The sequence below is a fragment of the Podarcis vaucheri genome, assembly GCF_965113315.1.
Source record: "Podarcis vaucheri genome assembly, chromosome: 7".
NCBI classification, from domain to species: domain Eukaryota; kingdom Metazoa; phylum Chordata; class Lepidosauria; order Squamata; family Lacertidae; genus Podarcis; species Podarcis vaucheri.
Window position 1 is genome coordinate 11,871,897 of NC_138765.1, and position 14,566 is coordinate 11,886,462.

The following is a 14,566-nucleotide window of genomic DNA, read 5'->3' on the forward strand; positions in this document are numbered from 1 at the left end:
GCAGAGGTCTACACCTCACTCACTGCCAGATTTCATGCTCCTCTGAATGTTGTTGTGGTGTCCTTCTCAGGAATTCAAACTAGACCATTGTGTTAATTTGCAAGAAAATGCATTTTAAATATGTACTTAAACTTGCATTGAAGTGCACAATTGGCAAGTCCCACTAAGGGCCGCACTGCTTCACCCTCTGTTTCCTACCTACTTGGACGCAGAATCAGGGCCCCATTTTCACAGGGGTTTCTGGTAAGAGTTCTGAAAGACGGCAGATAGAGTTACATACAGACCCTCCAGGTGTCCCTGTTTTCCAGATACAGTCTCCGATTTACAGAAGCCAGTTTCTAATTTGACCCTGGAATATCCTGCTTTTCCTAAGGGGAATCACTGTTATGAACTGGGATATTTAGAGTGTGCCGTGACATTTCAACAAAGGTTAGATGGCTCCAGGAAATGCCTTTTAGCAGAACATGTCTTTTGTTTTCTTCTCCACACTGCAGCTTCCGTCCTGAGTTCCTGCTTCCTGTTGACTCGAGCCCAGGAGACAACTGGAATAAGTATCAGTGTTATTCCAGAAGTGCTGAAAGAAGGAGATAGTGTCACCTTAACACCAAAAGGTCTTGATCTGAGGGTGCTTAGTAACTGCAAATGGTACCGAGGGGCAGTTGAAGAAAGAAACTTTATTATTACATATTTCCTATCTCCATTTAGTGGTCAGGTAGATGGACCTGCCCACACTGACAGAGAGACTGTGAAGCCAGATTGCTCCCTTTACATCACAGATTTAAAGCCAGGTGACTCTGGAATCTATTCATTTAAACCAGAAGGTCCTGGGGTTACCAACACAGGGGCTACAAACATCACCGTTTCAGGTATGATTAACTTGCTCTCCCGTCATTTTTACTTCTTATGCACCCAAATCTAGGAACACCTTTCCTCCTGACTCTGCTCTCCATGCTAGTGGCTTCTAACTCCCTATCGCTTTTTGTGTGGAGGTAGATTATGGTGTTTCATCAGAGAAATGTTGGTGCGTATGGGACAGCTGTTTTCAATGCTCAGAGGGCCTATAGCTTGTTATGCGGCCCACATAGCAGAGTGTGGGAGAAGAGCTTGGGGGAACTGGAAGGATCAAGGAATATTGCTAGACTGGGGTAGAAGAAGGTGGGGAGAGGGGGTTGGGTGGTAATATGTAGGGTGTGTGTTGAAAAAAGAGACAATGCATGTTCTTTCATAAACCAAGAAAATCTTTACTAAAAACATTCAGAAAGGAAGGAAGGAAGGAAGGAAGGAAGGAAGGAAGGAAGGAAGGAAGGAAGGAAGGAAGGAAGGGAAAATCACTAGACTGGGCACTGAGTCCGAGGAAGAACTATTTCTCACCTTTTGGAGGGCAACACATTGGCTTCTTTTCTAGCCAATCTTATGTGAGCCAGGAAGAGTTGCACTCAATTCTGGACATTCTATGCTGCTGCCTCTCTGCCCCCAAAGCCAGGTAATTCTAAAGTATTGACCTTCCTTCCTTTAGTGCTTTTAGAGGGGGAGATGAGAGGCTAGATTATGGTCAACCCTTAATGCAAAATCATGAAAAAAAGTCCTTTGCTCTTCAGATTCTTCAGATGGTTCTTCTTCTTCCTCTTCTGGTTCTGCTGGAGCCCTCGCTGGGACTGTTATCGGGTCCCTGGCTGTGATATTGGTGCTAGTGGGAGCACTGACTTACGTCTTTCTCCGTGAGTAAAACCAGAGCTGGCCGTCGACTGCAGAGTACTCTCAACATGGTGCTCTCAACTGCGGGATGAGTTTTACTAGTTAGGAGAGGATATATTAATTGCAATTTATACCTCCAGGCAGGGACACCGGTGGCGCTGTGAGTTAAACCACAGAGCCTAGGGCTTGCCAGTTGGAATGTCGGCAGTTCGAATCCCCGCGACGGGGTGAGCTCCCATTTCCTGGCAACAGACTGGGAAGTAAGTTTAAAATACCAAGGCTTGCACATAGCTTCCTGAAGCCTGGATTCGCCCCATAGGACGCACACACATTTCCCCTTCATTTTTGGAGGGGGGGAAGTGTGTTCTATAGGGTGAAAATACGGTACTTACTTATAGTCATGCATTGGTTATCTGCAACAGCAGCAGTAAACAAACTAAGCAGGTAAAATACTTATATTTACAGTAAAAACAACCTCAGACATGTGTACGAGCTGGAGCAAGCGGAACCCTCGTTGGTGGTTGAAGGAAGAGGGGTGGGGAGGTGGGGAAATGAAACCACACAGAGCCCTCTCTCCCAAGTACATCTCTATGGTCTGCCTATCAGCAATACAGCTCTGTGGTCTTAACCCCTTCTCGTGCTAACTAACAAGAATATGCATTGGGTTTTTTTGCAAGTGAATTTTTATTGTTTTCCTTACATATTCTTTTCCAACAAATTGTAATAGCACCATACATTTCCTTTGACTCTGCCGAGTCACGACCCCCCTCCCTCCCCACAACTGGTATATTTATCCTCTTTCCATCACACACATCATTCTCAAATTAGTACTATTATACATTGGAGGTATTATGTCAATCCTGCTAGTGTCTTGACCTCTTTACAATTCTTCTTTAAATATTCAATAAATTTACTCCAGTTATTTTGGTATCTTTGATCTCCCTGGTCCCGGATCCTCCCTGACAGTTTGGCAAGTTCTGCATATTCTGTCAACTTCGCCTGCCACTCCTGTATGGTTGGTATATCTTGTACTTTCCATCTTTGGGCCAGAAGGGTCCTCGCGGCAGCTGTAGCATACATGAACAAATTTTGATCTTCTATTTTAATTTCTGTTCCTATTAAGCCTAATAGACACTGTCAGGGGTTCAGGAGCAGAGGCGAGGGCAAGGGAGGAAACAGAGAGCGAGGGGGAGGAGGCAGAAGAAAAGATGAGTGATGACGACGACCCGAGATCTCCGAGTCTTTCCAGTGAATCAGAAGATTCACAGGAAGGAGCGCCAGTGGCCAGGGCAAGGGGGGAGCTTAGGGGGACACCCCAGGAAGAAGGGTCCAGAGGGGGCTCAGAGAGCAGCAGTTGGAAGTCGGGGCCAGCATCACCAGCAGAACGCAGTGGAGAGGAAGGGCGCCAGGTACCGAGCTCTGGCAGCTCGCAGCAGGAGGGAGGGCATGAGTCAGGAGTGGCCACACCTCCATCGGGGAGCGAGGAAACGGTCAGGCGGAAAGTGGAAGGTTGGGCGCGCGCGCCAAGTTCAAATACACAGGAAGGTGGCACAGTAAGCAGCCCGGAAAGGGAGCCAGGTCCTAAAGCCCGACGCAAGGAGACAGAAGGGTCCGGGGGGTCAGCGTCAGAAGCGTCCCGAAAGGAAGAGACCACGGGGGGCGGAGGGACCCAGAGAAGAACGGTCAGGCGGAAAAGGTGGAGTAAGGCTAGGGTACTTAGCTGGTGTACAGGGGGCGGAGACTCAGACGGAGCTTCGCCGGTCTAACCCTTAAGACGTAGAGCTGCACGCAGCAGCTTGAGAATGGAAACTGTAACTCAATAAAGACTTTTACAAAGTGACCGCTGGCTAGCGTGATCCTCTGTGAGCTAGGATCTAGAAGCAGTTCTGACAGTAAGCTCCATCCCCAATTGTGGGCATCTACGGCCTCGCGGAGAGGAGAGAAAGCGGGTGCCTACTTGCGAGCTCACGAACGGCAGACAATATGACGGCCGAACAGCAGATAGCGGAACTCAGAGAAGCAGTGACACGACTAAATGCCGAGGCACTTGCATCCAGGAAGAGAGAGGAGGACGCAGCTGCCGCCTACAGGGATCTCCAGGTCAGGTTGGAAATGCTTACGAAGCAAGGGCAACTGACACCCAAACCGGAGGGGATTGGGTTGGGGAGACGAACAGGCGGTCTGGTCTCTCACTTTGATGGGAATTTGCAACAGTACCCCAACTTTAGAGCAGATGTAATGTGTGCGCTGCAACTGCTGGACAAAGACTTTAGAGATGAGCAAGAGAAGGTGGGATTCATCATGTCCCATTTGCATGGGGATGCTAAAGCGTGGCTGCGCAATTTGTGGAGGGATAAGGATCCGGCGCTCCGAAATGCGGATGCCTTTATTAAAGCGATGGATGGGTGCTTTTTATCAAGCATAGACGTGGATCTTGCCCGGAAGGAGGTACATGGGCTGAAGCAAGGGAGGGCCAGTGTAAGACAGTACCACGCCCGCTTTTTTGCATTGGTCAGTGCCCTGGAATGGGACAGAGATTCAGCTCCAGTCAGAGACCTGTTTTGGGAAGGATTGAACAGCGCGGTTAAGGACGAAATTGCAAGGGGGGAGAGACCCCGGACCACGCAGGAAGTCGTTCAGAGGGCGCTGGCTGTTGGGGTGCGGCTGGAGGAACGTCCATGGAGCAGGGACGAAGGGCGTGGAGGGCGCGAACCAGCGAGAGGTTTCTCCTTCGTTCCCAGAGAAGCTGCGCGTGCGCAATCCACACCTCCGCCAGGAGGGGGAGCGGAACCTATGGAGGTTGGCGGTGCAAGGGCTCAGTCAGCAACCAGAGCCCTAGCACCGGGAGCAGTCAAAGCGAAGCCTCCTAGAGGGAACCGGAAGTGTTACATCTGCGAAAGTCCGCAGCATATGGCGAAAGAGTGTCCCCAGAGGATCCACAAGCTCAATGCAGCCTCTGCAATGGTGACTGCAGCTCCTCAGCACGGAGACTCACAGCAGGGAAACGACGGAGTCTGGCTGGAGACAGAGGCACTGGGGCCCAGCCAGACGAGTCAGTGAAGCAGTCCCCAGAGATTTTGCAGCCCACAGACCCCCTCCCGCCCAAACCAGTAGTGCAGCTCACTGCATCGCTCCAGCTACCCAATGGCCTCATTCTGGACGTGCCAATCACCGTTGACTCAGGAAGCAATGCGGACTTTATAGGGCAGGACTTTGTCGATAAGCACGCTATACAGCTGCTGCCTGCCACGCTGCCCCTACAGGTCGTCACAGTGGATGGCAGGGAGCTGCTAGGGGGGCAGGTGGTGAAGCAAACGCCGCCTATGGTGATGCGACCGGGAAATCACAAGGAAGTCATCAGCTTTAATGTCACCAGGCTGTCGGACACGCCTATTGTCTTGGGCATGAGTTGGTTGGACAGACACAGTCCGACGTTGGCGTGGTACCAGCGGCAGCTGGTCTTCGGCTCATCATATTGCGCTGAACACTGCATTCTGCCCCGGCAAGAGGGAGAGGGGGAGGAGGCACAGCTGCAGCTGGGGACGCTGCAAGCGATCCCCCACAAATACGCGGGATTTTTGGAGGTCTTCTGCGAGAAGGAGGCGGACAGGCTACCCCCCCCCCCACAGACCATATGACTGCAAAATTGACCTGCTGCCAGGGGCGACGCTGCCCAAAGGGAAGCTGTATTCCATGTCTGAGGAAGAATTACAGGAACTCAAAGAGTTCATAGTTCATAATTTGGAGCGCGGTTTCATTCGAGAGTCCGAGGCAGTGGGGGGCAGTCCTGTATTCTTTGTTAAGAAGAAGGACACGCCCCAAAAAAGGCTTGTGGTGGACTATCGCACCTTAAACAGTGTGACCAAGCCATCGGACTTCCCCATGCCCAGAATCGACGACCTCCTCGCAACGGTACGCAAGGGTCGCGTGTTCACCAAGTTGGACCTGCGAGGGGCGTACAACCTCATTCGCATGCGGGAAGGAGATGAGTGGAAGACAGCCATGTTCACGCCCCTAGGCACCTACGAATATAGAGTTATGCCTTTTGGACTACAAAATGGCTCCCACTGTTTTCAAGCTTTCATGCACCACGTGTTAGCGGGGCTCCTCTACAAGATGTGCGTCTGCTTCTTGGATGACATCCTGATCTTTTCTGAATCGCAGCAGGATCACGACAGGCACGTCAAGGAAGTGCTGAGCAGGCTACAGCAGCATAGGCTGTACGCCAAGCTAGAGAAGTGCCAGTTCGACGTGACGGAGGTGGATTTCCTGGGCTACAAGTTTCAGACAAGGGGCTCGCCATGGACAGCGCCAAGGTTCGCGCGGTGTTGGATTGGAAAAGCCCGCGCAACCGGAAGGAGGTCCAGCGGTTTGTCGGCTTTGCGAACTTCTATCGCAAGTTTATCAAGGGCTTTGCGATGCAAACAGCGGCCATCACGGACACGCTCAGCTCCAAGGAAAAGAAGTTCACCTGGACGGAGCAGGCGGAGCAGTCCTTTCAGGCACTCAAGCGTCTCTTCGTGTCGGAAGAGCAGCTACTGCATGTCGACCCCAGCAGGCCGATGAGGGTGGAGACAGACGCTTCTGACAGAGCCGTGGGAGCTGTCCTGCTGCAGAAAGACCCGCAGGTGGCTTGGAGGCCGGCAGCGTTTTACTCCAGGAAGCTCAACAAGTCGGAACAGAACTACACCATCTGGGACAGGGAGTTGCTGGCCATTCATGCAGCATTCAAGGCGTGGAGGCACTTCCTGATCGGCGCCAAGCACACGGTGCAGGTCTGCACGGACCACAAGAATCTAGAGCACTGGCGCAGTTCCTGAACCAGAGGCAGATACGTTGGGCTGAGTTCTTTGCGGACTTCGACTTCCGAATAGAATATGTCCCAGGAGACACCAACGTCATGGCGGATGCCCTATCCCGTAAACCACAGTATCTAGAGGAGGCGACGCCAGCGGCCGCCATGCACATCTTCGCACCGACAGTGTGGGCGTGCGCTTCGGCGACAGTTGACCTGGACGCGGTGCGACGAGCGTTGCAGGATGACTCCTTCACGCAAGCCAAGATGGCAGAGGTGCACAGGGGCACGGCTGCGACCGACGAGTTCCAGGTGCGAGATGGATTGCTCATCCGTAAAGGCGCCATCTACGTGCCAGGAGACGAACTTCGCGCCAAGGTACTGCAGCAGCTGCACGACGCGCCCACTGCCGGGCACTTTGGCAAGGAGAAGACGGTGGAATTAGTCGTCAGAGACTTCTGGTGGCCCGGAATGAGGGGGGAAGTCGCGGACTACGTGGCGAGGTGCGACACCTGCCAGAGGGCCAAACCAGTGCACAGACCGCCGGCCGGACTGCTGGAACCGCTGCAAACCCCATTCGAACCGTGGGAGAGAGTCGCCCTGGACTTTGTCACGGATCTGCCCAGCTCGAGGGGCAAAACGTCTGTGCTAGTGGTGGTGGACTTGTTCTCCAAGATGGCGCATTTCATTCCGTGTGCGAAGGTGGCCACGGCGGAAGAAACCGCCAAACTGTTCATAGATCACGTGTTCAAGGTCCACGGTCTGCCGCGGTCTATTCTGTCCGACCGGGGGCGACAGTTCGTCTCGAATTTCTGGCAGAAGCTGATGGGCTTCCTGAACGTCAAAATCAACCTGGCTTCGGCTAGACACCCGCAGACCAACGGACAAGCGGAGCGGGTCAATGCCATCATGCAGCAGTACCTGAGGTGGTACCTATGGATTACCTGCCTCTCGTCGAGTTCGCCTACAACAACACGAAGCACGTGTCCACGGGGGTGACGCCGTTCTTCGCCAACAACGGAAGGCACCCCAGAACCTTCCCGGGACTGGGAAGAATGGGAGAGGGGGAGCCGCAGACAGCAGACACGTTCGCGTCGGAGTTGCAGGAGGTCCACGATCAGCTTAGGCGGCACCTGGAGCTGGCTAAGCATGCATACAAGGTGCAAGCGGACAAACACAGGAGGGTTGGCGAAGAGATCCGTGTGGGCGACTGGGTATGGTTGGCAGCCCACGCAGTGCCGGCCAGGTCGCTAGCGAAGAAGAAACTAGGACATAAACAGCTGGGACCCTACCAAGTCGAAGAGCGGGTCAACCCGGTAGCCTTCAGGCTGACGCTTCCGGAAGGCTCCAGGATGCATCCGGTGTTCCACAGATCGGTGCTCACTCCCTACAAGACACCTCACAGGTTTCAGGAACCAGGAACGGCGCCGAGTCCGCTCAGAGAGGGAACCGAGCAAAGGGAAGTGCCACAGGAGGAGCCCATCAACGAAGTCACAGAGATTTTGGACTCGAGATGGGGGGAAGAGGGAGTAGAATACCTTCTCGCCAGAGAGGGCACCCCGGCCAGTGCCAACAGCTGGGTGCCGGGCTACGCTTTGGAGGAACCTCTGCTCAAAGACGAGTTTCATGCCCTCTTCCCACACAGGCCCATGCCAGCAGACTTTTTCGACGATTGGCTTTTCACACCGACGCTTTCAGCCAGCACGTTTCGGGGGTTCGACTCGGATGAGGAACCGACAATAGACACTCGTTCCCCGGAGGGGTCGACAGCGGAATCTACCTCAGAACCCTCGTATTGGTGGGACGATAGACCAGAGGAATAGTGGCGCAGGAAGTGGCTGGAGGTTCCAAGTCGAGCGACGGACCCGGGAACGCCTGAGGCGGAGACGGACGCGGACATGTACGGGGAGGATTTTGGGTTCGAGCACGGAGGCACAGAGATGGAGGCAGAGGTGACCGTTGTCGACGAGCGCAGGGAGGAAGAACCGGAAGTCTTCAGTTGGAGGCCCGCCACGGGAAGCGAACTGTATCCGACATTCATCCCCGTGACACTGCAGCACCCAGCTCCCGCACCGGACGGAGGGGAGGGGGGAGGGGGGCTTCGAGGGGGGATGGATGTCAGGGGTTCAGGAGCAGAGGCGAGGGCAAGGGAGGAAACAGAGAGCGAGGGGGAGGAGGCAGAAGAAAAGATGAGTGATGACGACGACCCGAGATCTCCGAGTCTTTCCAGTGAATCAGAAGATTCACAGGAAGGAGCGCCAGTGGCCAGGGCAAGGGGGGAGCTTAGGGGGACACCCCAGGAAGAAGGGTCCAGAGGGGGCTCAGAGAGCAGCAGTTGGAAGTCGGGGCCAGCATCACCAGCAGAACGCAGTGGAGAGGAAGGGCGCCAGGTACCGAGCTCTGGCAGCTCGCAGCAGGAGGGAGGGCATGAGTCAGGAGTGGCCACACCTCCATCAGGGAGCGAGGAAATGGTCAGGCAGAAAGTGGAAGGTTGGGCGCGCACGCCAAGTTCAAATACACAGGAAGGTGGCGCAGTAAGCAGCCCGGAAAGGGAGCCAGGTCCTAAAGCCCGACGCAAGGAGACAGAAGGGTCCGGGGGGTCAGCGTCAGAAGCGTCCCGAAAGGAAGAGACCACGGGGGGCGGAGGGACCCAGAGAAGAACGGTCAGGCGGAAAAGGTGGAGTAAGGCTAGGGTACTTAGCTGGTGTACAGGGGGCGGAGACTCAGACGGAGCTTCGCCGGTCTAACCCTTAAGACGTAGAGCTGCACGCAGCAGCTTGAGAATGGAAACTGTAACTCAATAAAGACTTTTACAAAGTGACCGCTGGCTAGCGTGATCCTCTGTGAGCTAGGATCTAGAAGCAGTTCTGACAGACACGCTTCTGGTCTTTTGGGAAAAGTATATCTAAATATTTTTTTGAGTTCATTATAAATTGCTTCCCAAATTTTTTTTACCTTATCGCAGGTCCACCACATATGGAAATAGTCCCCATCTGCCTTTTTACATTTCCAACACTTTCTTTCTTTTTTCCTATACATTTTAGCTAATTTTACTGGCGTCAAATGACATCTATACATCATTTTTAGCAAGTTTTCCTTCAAAGCCATGCATCCTGTGAATCTCAAACCCTCCTTCCATAATCTTTTCCACGCATCCAATTCAATGTTATGCCCATTATCAATTGCCCATTTTATCATTGATTCCTTTACTTCTTCATCTTTTGTATACCATTCTAGCAATAAGCTATACATTCTTGATAAAGTTTTATCTTTACAGTCTATTAACTCGATTCGGAATTTTGATTTTTTATCTTCGAACCCATTTCTTTTTTTGTCTTCCTTTAATAAGTCACTAATCTGATGGTACTGCAGCCACCCTGTTAACCTCTTTTCAATTTGGTCGTATGGTTTGAGCTTTATCCCTTGGGCTGTTTTCCTAGTAATATCCTCATATGTTATTCTTTCCCCTTCCATGTTTGCTTTTTTTTGTTGTCAGCACCTTGATTGGTGATATCCACCACGGTGTCTTTCTTTCCAGGAGGTTTTTATTCCGATCCCATACTTCATATAAAGATTTCCTAATCACATGGTTTAGAAAACCTTTATGTACCTTTACTTTGTTATACCATAGGTACGAATGCCAACCATATCTATTATCATGGCCTTCTAAATCTAATAGGTCAGTGTTTTCTAAGGTCAGCCAGTCTTTTAACCATACCAAGCACGAAGCTTCATAATATAAAGTCAGGTCTGGTAAATCAAAACCTCCTCTCTCTTTCTTATCTACTAGTATCTTCATTTTTATGCTTGGCCTTTTTCCCTGCCAAACAAACTTCGCTAAGTTTTTTTGCCAATCCTTAAATTGTCTTATTCCTTTTACCACTGGTATTGCTTGAAATAAAAATAACAGTCTAGGTAATATATTCATTTTTATCACAGAGATTCCGCCTAATAATGACAATTTTAGTCTACTCCATATATCCATCTCTTTCTTAATTTCTTTCCATACCACCTCATAGTTGTCCTTGTATAGGTTTATATTTTTTGTTGTCATCCAAATTCCTAAATATTTTATTTTTTTAGCTATCGCGATTCCTGAGTCTGCTTGTAATTCTTCCATCTCTTCTTTCTTCAAATTTTTTGCTAGCATTTTCGTCTTATTTTTGTTAAGTTTAAACTCTGATACCTTCCCAAACTCTTCCATTCTTTTTATTGCCTCTTTCACACTTTGTCTTGGTTCTTCCAACGTTAAGACTAGATCATCTGCGAAGGCTCTTAACTTAAATTCTTTTCGTCCCACCTTAATGCCTCTGACTTCTGATGATTCTCTTAGCTTCTTATTCAAGACCTCTAGAACTGTAATAAATAGCAAGGGAGACAAAGGGCATCCCTACCTAGTACCTTTAGTTATCTCAAAGTTATCTGATATGTTGTTGTTAATTATTAACTTTGCTTTTTGGTCCGAATAAATCGTGCCAATACCTCTCAAAAAAATTTCACCAATTCCTAGTACTTTTAAGTTTTCTTTCATGAATGCCAAGAAACATTATCAAACGCTTTTTCCACGTCTATGAACAATAATACTGCCTGTTTCTCATTTTTGACTTCAAGATATTCAATTATATTTATCAGGTTTCTTACGTTGTCCCTTAGTTGCCTCCCCAGCAGAAAGCCTGTTTGGTCCTTGTGTATCACCTTATTTAACACCATTTTTAGTCTATTCGCTAGTATATCCGCAAATAGCTTATAGTCGTTATTCAATAACGAAATTGATCTGAATTTTTTTACATCTAATATATCCCCCTCTTTCTTAGGGATCAGTGTAATATAAGCTTCTTTCCAGGTGTTTGGCATCCTTCCTTCTCTTAAAACTTTATTCATTACTTCACTTAGAACAGGTGTCAGGTATTGCGATAGTGTTTTATAATACTTTACTGTACTATATACAGTAAAAACAACCTCAGACATGTGTACGAGCTGGAGCAAGCGAAACCCTCGTTGCTGGTTGAAGGAAGAGGGGTGGAGTGGTGGGGAAATGAAATCACACAGAGCCCTCTCTCCCAAGTACATCTCTATGGTCTGCCTATAAGCAATACAGCTCTGTGGTCTTAACCCCTTCTCGTGCTAACTAACAAGAATATGCATTGTTAAGTTGGGCTGCTAATCTTCCTTAGACCAATAGTTTTATAAATTGCAATTTTAATTCTGCAATAAGCTGAAGTGAAATGGGTGAGGTGTTTATTCCCATGTGGGAATTCACCAACACATGAGCTGAACTAAGAAGACTTTCTGGGTGACTCTGCTGACTGGAAAAGGAACCCCGAATGATTGGCATAGTGCACTGACATTTAAATGAGTCACCTCCTTTAGCCTGTAAGCTGTTGGGGGACAAGCATGTGTGCCTGTGTAAAAAGAGTTTGGATTTGATATCCCGCTTTATCACTACCCAAAGGAGTCTCAAAGCGGCTAACAATCTCCTTTCCTTTCCTCCCCCACAACAAACACTCTGTGAGGTGAATGGGGCTGAGAGACTTCAGAGAAGTGTGACTGGCCCAAGGTCACCCAGCAGCTGCATGAGGAGGAGCGGGGAAGCAAACCCGGTTCACCAGATTACGAGTCCACCGCTCTTAACCACTACACCACACTGGTGTAAGAAACGGTGTCATGGTTAGAGTGTCATACTGGGAACCTGGAGACCAGGGTTTGAATCCCTACTTGGCCACGAAGGACCTTGGGCCGGTTGTTGCTTCTCAGCCTAACCTGCAGGGTTGTTGTGAGGCTGAAATGCAGAGCAGCAGAACTGTGGAGACCACCCTGAGCTCCTTGGAGAAGAGGGGTGGGGTAGGGTGCAATCAATCAATATCAATAAACTGCATTTCTCCTTCTTGTTAAGGGCAAGATGCTTCTTAAAAAGCATAAAGAAATGGTCTTGCTGCAGTTTGCTTGATGTTAGCCTGCTCTCGGGGGCAGATCTGTAGGGTCTGTTGTAGGATACGAGGTCCACATTACGAGTTTATTCCCAGACTTCTCCCTCCTCCAGGTGTCTGTCGTCGAAATGGCAAAACTTCCACCCATGTTGTATCCACCCCTCAAATATATGAGAACGTTCTTCCAGCTGGACAGGTGAGTGACTCAGGGGGCCTCCAGATGGTCGTTTGGGGTGAGATGGGGCCACCTCAAGCATGGCAAGCACTAGGCACCTACAGCATCTAAATGCCATCTCCACCCCACACCCCTTTGATCTGGGTTCCCTCTTTTCAGGGGAAATTCAATAAGTTAAAAAACAAACAAAACCCCTATTGCCCACAATCAACCTGTTTATGTACCTGTCTAACCTCCAACGCATTTGGGGATGGTATGATTGGAAATTTGTATCTGATGTAGTAATATTTCATCTTTCTTTCTCCTCCTGAACTGTGAAGAACTTTCAAACTCTGGCGGACTTCAGTTCTCTCCCAGGAGCATTAACGGAGGGTCGATTATTTTATTTTTATTTTTATTTATTTATTATTATTATTATTATTATTATTATTATTATTATTATTATTATTATTTTACCAACAACCAAAACACAAACAGTGAAAACAAACAGTGAAAATCCCCAGGCGGCTGATGCATTGGGTATACATAATCAATAATAACATATTCAAATCAGCCATATGTACAATTCTATATACCTTAACACTCCTCCCTCCACAAGGTTTATTTAACTTTTAACATTTAATTGCCCCAAATTGTTGAAACCTACCCAATTAATTCAATATCTTCTCAAACCAATCCTCTTCGATTATAACCAGGCTTTGTTGGAAGAAAGATGATAACCTTGTGAGGCTGCCATCAAACTAGTTTTCTTATGCTGTTGTTTATTGCCAATATTATGATGGGTTTAGAATGGAGCCGATCCTCTCAATTTTAAAGCATTTACCTGGTAGACAAGGAGTAGGAAAACTGAGTTCTGGGGGTTAAATATCACTTTGCCTGTCACTCAGTCTTTCCACAACACACACTCCTTCTCAGGTCACGTCCACCACCAACCTGGCTTCACACCTTGCCTGAGTGTTTTTGCCTGGCTGGAATATGTCTTTGAAAGTCTCAGCCTTGCCTGGATGAAGGTGTAGAGAGGGATGTGTGCAGAAACTAGCCTACTGCACAAAGGTGAAATTTACATTTCTCGATCAACCCATTTTTACATCTGGCACCACCCACTACTGATCTGCAGCTACTTAAAATCTTCCTTTCCCATCAAGCCGGGGAAATTTTCCTTTCTCTTGTAGCAAACCATGTGAATGGAAAGGGCAGGAATGTTATTGGAAGGGAAACCCATTTTGGTAATTGAGGCAGGAGCTCAGATGATCTTAGAATTGGGTTTTGGGTAGATGTAGAGTTGAGCATGTTTTCTCTGTATCATGTTGGCATTCTGTGTTATGACACACTGACCAGATGCTTGGAAGCTGTGGCTGGATGGTTTCGTGGGAGCCGATTGAAACTAAATCCTTCAAAGACAGAGTTCCTCTGGCTGGGTTGGGATGGCATGGGGATGAGGAACCAACTCCCTTCTCTTGTGGAGGCCCAATTAGTGCCATTGCTTTCCATTAAGAGTTTGGGTGTAATCCTTGACGCCTCCCTTTCCATGGAGGCGCAGGTTACAACAGCAGCCAAGGCAACATTTTTCCACCTTCGCTGCATCAAGCAGTTAGTCCCTTACCATTCCCGCCCCGACCTTGCCATAGTGATCCATGCGATGGTCACCTCCAGGCTTGACTACTGTAATTCGCTCTTTGGCTTAGAATCAGTTTGTGAGTTGAACAATAAGCCCATCCAGATCAGTGTTGTCTATGTCAGGGGTTCCCAGATTTTCCTCTTCAAAGCCCCCTTGGTTCCACGAACTCATCCCCAGTCCCCCCCCCCCGTGAAAAGCATTATTCAGAATAGCAGTTTGCACAATGAAATTCAAAACGGTAACAATGAATTGCGCATTTGTTCAAAATCCAATTAAAGCTATTTAGTTTAATTCAACAAAATTGATGAAATTGACCCAGTGATGCCAGCTTTTCAAAGTCTGATAGTCGTTTATCC